At 40.6% G+C, this 10,574-nt stretch overlaps 1 pseudogene; it reads left to right on the top strand.

Moving 5' to 3' along the window:
• Window positions 1-9,618: 9,618 nt before the first annotated feature.
• LOC138146040 (ORM1-like protein 2 pseudogene) lies at window positions 9,619-10,295 on the top strand (annotated as a pseudogene).
• The last annotated feature ends 279 nt before the right edge of the window (window positions 10,296-10,574 follow it).

The raw sequence follows: 10,574 nt of genomic DNA, 5'->3' as shown, positions 1-10,574 counted from the left end.
AGAGAGAAATGGTAGGGTGGAGTTAGAAGCCTGCAAATGAAGAAGATGGTTTGTAATAGATTCCATGGGTTACATGATAAGAAATCAAGAGAGATGAATTTTTTTTTAATTGATGTAAGGTTCCGGGCAGGTTATCATAGATCAAGAGCTGGAAGGCAGCTTAAAGTCATCTGAGCCAAGCCCTTTATTTTACAGGTCAGTAAATTGAGGCCCATAGAAGCTGATTGTCTTACCCAGGGTCACATTAAGAAGTAACAGATGTTTGAACTCACATCAATTGACTACAAAAGTAGCACTCTTCCAATATTGCTTCATTTTGCTACCTATATCATCTTGGCCTAATGATCAGTCATTTCAAAACTGATTTCTTTATCGTAAGCTTGAGCCTTGCCTTTCTGCCATTCTTTCCCTCTAATCCCCAGTCTGGGGTAACTCCTTTCTAACATTTATCTTCCCACAAGTCATTGAATCCTGCTGGGAAAAAAAGTAACAAAACCAGGCTGAATTCGTGGGTCATCTGGAAGTTCATGCTGTAGTCATAGACATAATAAGCACATAATAATACATAGTAGTAATGGTAAGTAATACTAATATTAAAAATAATAATTGCAGCAAGTATTTATATAATACTTTAAGGTCTGCAAAGTGCTTTTGCAAATATTATCTCATGAGATATTATCTCATTTTATCCTTACAACAACTGTGGGAGGTAGGTGCCATTATTATCTCCATTTTACAGATGAGGAAACCAAGGCACACAGAAGTCAAGTGACTTGCCCAGGGTCACACAACTAAGTGTTTGAGGCTAGTTTTGGATGCTTCTTGACTCTAGGTCCACAAGCGCTCTCTCCACCATATCACCCATCTGTCTCAACAGTCTAATCTCAATTGGTCCCTTCCCACTTGACCCTATTTGTCTCTGTTTCCTCATCTGTAAAATGACATGGAGAAGAAAATGACAAGCCACTCCAATATCTTTGGAAGAAAACCCCATGGACATTATTGGCATGCTATGGTCCTTGGGGTCATGAAGAGTCAGGAACGACCGAATGACTGAAAACAACAAGCACCTGTCTAACCAAGAATCCCCCTGATAACATCCCCAATGTATAGTTACCCAGCCTTTGCTAGAAAAACCCTAATGAGGGAGAACTTACTACTTCTCAAGGAAGCCCATCCATTTTAGGATAGCTCTCCTTTTTAGGAAGCTTTTTTCCTTATGTTAAACCAAAAATATGTCCCTCTGTCACTTCTGATTGTTCTTAATTCTTGGCCCCCAGGGTCAACACAGAAATCTATGCTCTTCTTTATGACAATCTTTCACTTTACTTGGGCATAGGCCTCATGGTCTCCTCCCTAAGTCTCATTATCCTCAGGCTAAACATATCTAGTTCCTTCAAACACTCTTATATGGCACAAGCTTGAGGCCACTCCCCCCATCTTAGAAACCCCTCCTCTGGATGTCCTTCAATTTGCAAATGTCCTTCCTTAAGCTATTGCTCCTATCTGCTCTTTACTACTAAACTTCTAGGAAGATTAGTCCACATACCCTGTCTCTACTTCCTCACTTCCAAATGATTTTTCTCTGCTTTGCAATCCAGCTTCTGTTGAAGTCTACTTAATATAAATGTTTATTGGATTGGTTTGAATTGAATTTGTCTTTTCCAAAATTAATAATGACCAGTCCCTGAATCCAGTGACCTTTTTTCAGTCCTCAGTCTCTTTGATCTATCTGAAGAGCAAAGGAGCTCAAGATGCAAAGCAAGGTGACATAGCCTACAAACCAATGAAAAAAGATGAATGTTCAATGAAAGAGAATAAAAATAAACTCTAGCTCTCTAGTAGTCAGGATAGGGGTTCTGCTTTTCTCAGTAGTTTCTCCCCCTCCCACTCAACCCTCCACCCCTGCCCCAGGATTTAAGCAAAGAGATATGTCTGGGATGCTGAAAGAAGCACAAATAGGTTTGGTAACAATTTGCCTTATTTATGTCTTTGAATTTTGAAAAGGTAGCCTTTCATTTTTCTGATGGGAGCAGGGAAAGATGATCAAAAAAGTAGCCCCCCCATAAGTTGGACTTGCCCAGAATTGAGAGCCAATCCCCTGCTCTTGGGAAAAGTAGGTTTCCTATACAGTCCTCTTCTGTTCTTTGTATATTGAAAAATTCATCTTTGCAAAATTCACAATAAAAAAGAAAACATAAAAAGTAAAAGGAAAATAGTTATGGGAGTGCTAGTTCCTTCAGGGTTTCTTTTCCTTTTTTTTGCCTTTCTTTGGAGGGCAATTGGGGTTAAGTGACTTGTCTAAGGTCACATGGCTAGTTTTTGTGTTAAGTGTCTGACGCCGGATCTTAACTCAGGTTCTCCTGACTCTGGGCCGGCTCTTTACTCACTGCGCCAACTAGCCGCCCCCTTTCAGGGTTTCTTAATATGGGCACCTATTTTTTTTAATTTTAATAATGATATTTCAACATAAATACCTTCCTTTGTAATCTTTTGTTTTTTATTTTATACATTTAAAAATATGATGCTGAGAAGGAGTCCACAGGCTTTACCAGGCCACAAAGGGGTCCATGATACCAAAAAAACCCCCAATAATTGAGACCTCTCTGCACTAAGACAAACTGGGACATCTTCCAACATGGGGGTTGTCCAGGTCCAACTTATCAGAAGGCTAGTTTTTATCATCTTGTCCCTGCTACTGTCAGAAGTACAAAGATGATCTCTCAAAGGAAGGACCAAAAGAATGTCTCCTTGGCGTTAGAGACAACCCATTTCTCAATCCATGCAAAGAACACTCACAACTCCCTAATACCTCTAAGACCAACTCTTAGTTGCTCTGTTTGACATTTAAAATGCCTCACATCCTGATCCCTTTCTATACAGGGTGTACCAAAAATTTTAGTTCAGTTTTCAACTGTTGAAGCTTAAAACTGCACTAAGACTTTTGGGATGCACATCATTTTTGCAATTCTTATATTTTACTCCCTTGCATGCTCTCTGTTGTATAGCCACACTTACCTTTGGTGAGCAAAAGCATTCCTCCCATCTCCAAGCCAAGAAGACTCTCCATCCTCAACTGTGCCTCTTAGTCTCCCTAGCTTCCTTCATTCTTCTTGTTCAGTCGTTTCAGTTGTGTCTGACTCTTCATGACCCTGTTTGGGGTTTTCTTGGAGAAGATACTGGAGCAGTTTGCCATTTCCTTCTCTAGTTTATATTACAGATAAGGAAATGAGGCAAACAGGGTTAAATGACTTGCCCAGGGTCACACAGCTAGTAAGTGTCTGAGGCTAGATTTGGACTCAAGAAGATGTCTTCCTGACTCCAGGCCCAGGGCTCTATCCACTATACTGCCTAGCTGCCCTCAAGACAGCTCAAATGCCACCTTTCCCAGGCCTCCTGCCTGCTAGTACTAGTTGCCCTCCAAAGTTAGCTTCCTTCTACTCAGTATGTGTTTTGTACAAATCTTGTATGTGCACATATTGTCTTCCCCATTGGAGATATGAACTCCTCAAGAAGAAGGTATTATTTTTACTTTTTCTTTGTAGCTCTAGCACTTAGCATCATGCCTGACATATAGGAATAGGGATTAGAACTTTAATTTCTTTGGTAGAGCAAACTGCAAACTGAGAATGCTTCCCCCTGCTAATGTAGATTGGCATCTTCTGGTCAAATTTTATTTCCCTCAGAGAGTTGCCCAAAGCCTTGAGAAGTTAAATGTCCAGGATCACTCACTGAGTCAGTCAGTGGACTGAGATGAGCCTTGAACCCAGGTTTTCCTAGCTCTGAAGCCAGCAGTCTCTCCGGCAAGCCAGACTCCGTCTCATGTTCCTGGCACACAGGAAGTGCTTCATAGATTCTTGTTTGCTGATTGATCGATTTGCTTGTTTCTTTCATTTTCTCTATTATTAAACTGTGAACTTTTTAAGGGCAAGGGCCTTGTCTAATCGATCTTCTTTGTCCCAAGCAGGGCTGTTGCTATGTGACCTGAAGAGGATGAAAGTCCCCACTACTCCCATATTTCCTCTCTATTGACTCTACTACACAGCCGGAAATCCCCTAGTTCTTTTACTAAGGGCATGGAAGCTGATGGTAAAATTCAAGTGTGTTATCACTTTCTTTATAAAATGAAAGGTAAGATCAGACTATCTCTGCAGCCCCCTTCCAGCTCTCAATCCCATGATACTATCATCTTCAAAGAGTAATTGATTAAGCCTGGATTACCATTTTTTTGTGATTTAGTTGAAATCTATTTATTTCTGTCACTTGGCAAGGCTCAGAGGGAAGGGAACTCATGACAGGGAATGGGACTTAAGACATGGAATTGATAGAATAGGAAGAGATGTGGTAGCATTCTGGTGATATTGAGGTGTGGCAGGGTTTTGGGGGCTGCTTTCTAATCCTCAGAAAGGACAAGTAGGTTGCAAGACTGGGTAATAGGGGAACACCACCAGGATCCTGGCTGACTGGTGTGGATGGCCAAGTGCTGGAAGGGAGAAGGGAACAACTATTGACTTCCACTACACGGTACATACAAACTATTTGCTCTTGCCTAGCATGTACCTATATATGTGCATGTTGTCTCCTCCATTAGGCAGTAAGTTCCTTGAGGGCAGAGAATGTTTTAATTTTGTCTTTGCATTCCCAGAGCTTAGCACGATGCCTCACATAGTAGATTTCTTAATAAATACTTGCTGTTTGATTGATTGATTGAAGAGTAAAGGGGAGCTGGAAGAATCCTGAAATAAACTTTTCTGACTTCACCATTAAACATGTTGTCTATGGGGTTTATGTCTATGGGGTATGTAATAAATATTTCACTCCCTGATGGGAAACATCATAGACTTCTAGAATGTAATCAGCATATCCTTTCTATTGCATTTTCAGAATCCTGGTCCTTTAAAGAGAAGGACTCCCACCATTTTCCTGGAATGTTGAGGGAAGGATGACATATGTGTTTGTGGTACAATTTCTCTATTTGTTCATTTAATCAACTTCCATAACATTTTCCCTCAAAGATCTGCCATGCCATACGACGAAGTCTCTTCAATATCCCCCTTCTCCTTCCTCTCTCTTACTGCCCCAACCCTCCCCAACACACATAGAAGCAAAGGAGGCTCAGGTGTGTAGGGAATAGAAGGGTAAGGTGGGAGTACAAAAGGGAAATTAGAAGTAAAGAAGTGAAGGAAGTGATAGTTGTTTGTTCTTTGCGGACCCTGGATGGCCTTTCATGTACATAGCTACTTTCATTCTCTAATTTCAAGAGTGCTGTTGGCAAGGGGGGGGGGGTGGAAGGGGGACTAGGTGGCACAGTGAATAGTCAGGAGGACCTGAGTTCAAATTTGGCCTCAGACACCTAGCACACAAAAAACTAGCTGTGTGACCTTGGGCAAGTCACTTAACCCCAATTGCCCTACCTTCTCCCCTCCAAAAAGCAAAAAAAAAAAAAAAAGAATACTGGGCCCCTACCTTGCTAAAGAGGATAACCATTCTTTGGTTATATTTTCAGAAGGCCCTTATTAAAATGCAAATAACTTGGAGGATGATTCAAAAGAAAATTAAGCATGGTATAGTGAAAATGCAGAGAACTTGAAGTTGGGTGATCTGGAACCTAGTCCTGACTTCTTTATTTGGTTATATACTCCAGATCATCTTGCCATCTTTTTTGTCCTATTAATGTACCCAGTTTTGGGACTCCTTGGACCAAGCTTTCTTTATTAGTGAGCAAGTCAGTGAAAACTTGACTAGACTAGAGTTTACCCCAGATTATCAGAATAAACCATGCTTCATGTCCCTAAATCTATCCAGCCACTTTGTTTCCATTGTGCCATTTGTCCTGCTACCACATGCCTAACCTCATCCACCTTCTCCCATTCCTCCTTGATTTGGGCTCAATGTTCAAATCAATACTGCCATGCTGCCATTGATCTTGGAGAGAATATGTCTATTGACAGCATCACGGATCAACTAAACCAGCCCTTTGACTCCCCAGACTATCTCTTTCATGGTTACCACTCTCATATATGTGTTGCCTACCCTATTTTAATGTAAACTCCTGGAAGGGAGAGACTCTTTCACTTGTATTTGTGTCCCTGGCTTTTACCTGTACAGTAGCATACTAGTTGGTAATAAGTAGAAGAATCAGGCATGTTAATTGACTTTTAGAAAAAAATCATTTTGCTGTAAATTTACCATAATTTCTCCTATCTGTCTAAATATATTTTAAATGCAAATAATTATTTTGAAATAAATTTTTCATCCTACAACTTCTATTTTCCTTGCAATGTGAATTTAAAAAATGCACTATCTCTATTGATGCTGCTTGGTCCTTCAATTGGGGACTTTCTTTTAAAAAAAAAAAAGCTTTTTTTATCAACTTGTGTTCTAGCTATGTGACTAGGGACATGTCTTTGAATTCCTCTGGACCTCAGTTTACTCATCTATAAAATTGGTATAATAATATTTATCTTCTGTACTCTTGGAAGGATGGAATTTTGTAAACTTTCAAGAGATAGGAAACATTATTCCTAAAATCCTTGATTATAGGCTCCGGCCTGACACAAAGGGCCTGGGCATGTTTTTGAGACCTTAAAAATCCTTTGATTCATTTGTCTTACTTAAGTGGAACCTGTGAAAGTTATTGTATAGAATTCTTCCAAGGGTGACCATTAGCTCAATAATCTAGTTTATTTACCACTTTCCAGGTAGAACTTGGGGATTTCCATGTATGGCCCTCTCTTCCTCTTGGATTAATTTAGTCTTATAGGTACTTAAACTTCCAAGGAATCAAACATAGAGTAGGTTTTATTTATATTGTAAAGGATATAGGTCTTGCATTAAATGCCATAGAGAACCAGAAACCTCTCCTTTTTGGTGTTCTTCCTGTAGAGATCTGTTTTCTCCTTGCATTGGGTGGGGCCAAAAGCCAGAGAAAATGATTTTGGGTTTCCCAGGGTCATAGAAGACTCTCCTCTAGTGGGCCAATTATTATCTAGAAGTGTATACAGTCCAAATAAATTTTAATACTACCATGGCTAGAGGTAGATGGTATTAACTATGTAAAATCAGACCTGGACCCTAGGTAGAATGAGAAACAGAACTTAATCTGTCTACTGTCTTTCAGCAAGCTTAACTTAATGGACTTCATTTAACTCATTCATGCTAACCTTCTATTCTACTTCAGGGAATTGAAAGATGGTAGGGACTGTAAAGCAGAACAGTGTCCATTGACCCTGACCCTCTAGGGATGAGAGCACCTTGGCATTAATAAGTTTATGCAAGTAATGAATATATCAAGGGCCTGCTATGGGGAAGGCGCTGTTCTAGGTACTATAAGGATACAAAGATGAATAGGCTATTATCCCTTGCCTCAAGATGTTTACCAGAAGGACCCTGGGTGACTAGAATGGTGTTGGTGCCTGCAAGTGAAACATGGCAGTTCAGAAGTCAAGTGGGTTTTGAGTAAAAGATAATGAGTTCTATTTTGGACATACTGAGTTTGAGATGCCTATGGGACAGTCAGTGGGAAATGACCAATAGGCAGTTAGTGATGTGGGACTGGCGACCAGTAAAGATTAGGTTCATACATACATATCTGTGAGTCAACCACATAGAAAAGGATAATTAAACCCATAGAAATTGATGAGATCTCCAAATCAGAGATTATAGAAAAAGAAGAGAAATAACTCTAAATTGTACAGAACCATGAACGATGCTTGGTTCCCAGCAGTCACTTTCCAAATGCTTATTGATTCATTGGCTGAGCCAAGGATTTGTTATCAGAAATATAGATTGCTAAGCAGAGGCCCTAGAAGCTAGAGGTAAAATCTAGATGAGCAGTAAGAGTCAGTACCAGAGGATGACAACATTAGAGAGAAAGGTCATAACAATGCATGGTCTGGGTAAAGTAGAAGAACTCGGGCATCAGGAGATTGGGAGGGGCAAAGCAATTTGTACACATTTGTTTTATAGGCACTTGGATATTTTATTTTATACCAGGACATAAGAGCTTGGCTTTACCTTCCAGTTTCTCCTAATGGCCCTAGAAAAAAGGTGTCCATCTCTATGCTGTTGGTCTTATCCAGCGTGACAAGTCTGATTTTCTTATGATTATTTTCAACAGAGAGTTTGTAGATTTCAGTGTCTGGATTTATCCTTTCTTTCTGTGTTTTAGTGCCTAAACCCACAGTTTCCTCTTTTCTCTTTTCTTTCCTTTGGTCACTATAAGGATTGAAGAATTGCTTGGAGAGAAGCAATCATGGACCCAAAGCCAACAACAGCCATTTTGACCAATACATCTGCCAAATAGAGTTGAGGGGTGGAATAGGAAAAGTCCTCTCCAATGGGAATTTATAACAGGAAAGCAAAAGATGACAGATCAGAAGGTTCAGGCCAAGAACATGTCATTGTTTTTCCCCCTCCTGTCCTCTTTTTTTCATGCAAACGTTATTAGCATTGTCAGTGTTATTAATGATTTGAAAACAGTGCATTCATTTAGCTTCTTAGCATTTACTGCTTTGGCTTGTCAAAGGTTTTGTCATTGACTGTAGAATCTTTCTGAATGAAGATGAATCAAAGGGCCAAATGTTTCTCTGAGGTCTAGAAAAGCTTTATGGGAACTTTGCATTGGTTAAACAACTGGGGAATGACTGCCAGAAATTCAAGCAAAAACAACAGCACCCCTGATAATTTGCTTGGGGTGTAATTTTGGCCCAGGAAACCTGTGAAGTTTTTTGGGGGCAAACCCTTTGCTTTTAACAGATTATACCTTGCCACCTTCTGATTATTCTAACCAAATTTATTCTTCAAGAACCAATTCAGACCCAACCTCTAGGAAGACTTCCTCAGTTATTCTAGCCTATATTAATCTTTCTCTTCTCTCTATTTCTATTGCCCTTAGAATCAGAAACCATTGGGTTTAATATTTCTGTCGGGCCTTGTAGATTCATTTTTTCTCCTTAGCTATATTGTAAACTCCTCAAAGGAAGGGTTCATGTCTTACTTATTTCTGTCATTCACAGTGTTCAACACAGGTTTCAGTGATTAATCGACTCAATTAAATTCACAGTATAATAGATCTAGAACTTGAAGAAGCAATTTTACAAACTGGAATCCAGGGAGGAAAAGTAACTAGCCTCAAGTCACACAGACACTAAGCATCAGAGGTGGAATTTGAAACCAATACCCTCTGGCTCCAGAGCGAGAAATCCTTTCACTGTCCTATGCTGCTTCCCTGAAATGTTTCTTAACTGCCTACTATGCAAAAGGTAGTGTCCTGAAGGTTGATGACTTTAGGGTTAACAAGAAAAATTTCTTCATTGGTGGTCAAAGGAAACAAATCCAGCTCTTCCCATCTCAGTGTCCTTCCTTAGTGATAAAAGCACTGACTTTGGAGTCAGAAGACTTGAGATTGGTTCCTGTCTATGTTTCTATTTACCTTGGTGAACTTGAGTAAGCTCTCTGTGCCTCTGTTTCCTTATCTGTAAAAATAAACGGTTCGAATTAAATGACCTGTGAAGGCCCCTTATGGCCCTAAATCTATTATAAATCTGGAGACTTTTCTAACTTTCATAGTCAATTGCCAATAGGCCTTGAGGTAAAGAATCAAAGGAACTCGGGACAGTTCGAGGGTAAGGCTGCTTCCTGGAGACAACAGGTGGACGAGGCTTCAGTGTCCCTCCTCCCCTTCCCCTGTCCCCCATGTTCAAGATTCATTTCAGTCACCAAACCAGTAACTAAGGGAGGCAGACCAAAGGGAAGAGAGGCGAGGGCGAGTTGAGCTCCTGACTCACTGTTGTGGCAGGATGAATGTGGGGGTGGCCCATAGCAAGGTGAACCCCAACACGAGGGTGATGAACAGCTGGGGCATCTGGCTGGCCTACATCATCCCAGTAGGGCTTCTGCATGTGATTCTACTCAGCATCCCCATTGTCTGGACCTTGACCAACGTCATCCATAACCTGGCTATGTATGTCTTTCTACACACTGTGAAGGGGACCCCTTTTGAAACTCCCTACCAAGGCAAGGCCCGGCTCCTTACACGCTGGGAGCAGATGGACTATGGGCTCCAGTTCACCTCCTCCAGAAAGTTCCTCAGTATTTCTCCCATTGTGCTCTACCTCCTGGCCAGCTTCTACACCAAATATAATGCTGCTTACTTTATCATCAATACAGCTTCACTACTCAGTGTACTGCTGCCTAAGTTACCCCAATTCCATGGTGTCTGTCTCTTTGGCATCAATAAGTACTAAGATCTGGCAATGATCACTTAGGTACAGGGTAGGGAAAGACAAAGAGCAAAGAAGAGCTGCTCTATCCTCCTTCCCTTTATTTATTGAAGACCTAAGGAACAACTGACCTTTTTTTTTTGCCAACTCCTGGGAGATGAATTTGGGGGTGGGGGTAGGAGTAGGAGTAGAATGACTCCCTTGTACAAATAAGGGCAGGTTCCCTAGAATCAAGAAAGATGGATAGGGGCTGGGCCCACCCTGTCTGGTGCTATAGTTTTTCTTTTCCAACTATCTATCTATCTATCTATCTATCTATCTATCTATCTATCTATCTATCTATCTATCTAT

Source organism: Petaurus breviceps, unplaced genomic scaffold (genome assembly GCF_028583685.1).
Source record: "Petaurus breviceps papuanus isolate PSGF00001 unplaced genomic scaffold, PetGlider_PUasm1.0 90752, whole genome shotgun sequence".
NCBI classification, from domain to species: Eukaryota; Metazoa; Chordata; class Mammalia; order Diprotodontia; family Petauridae; genus Petaurus; species Petaurus breviceps.
This window is presented reverse-complemented; position numbering and strand designations above follow the sequence as displayed.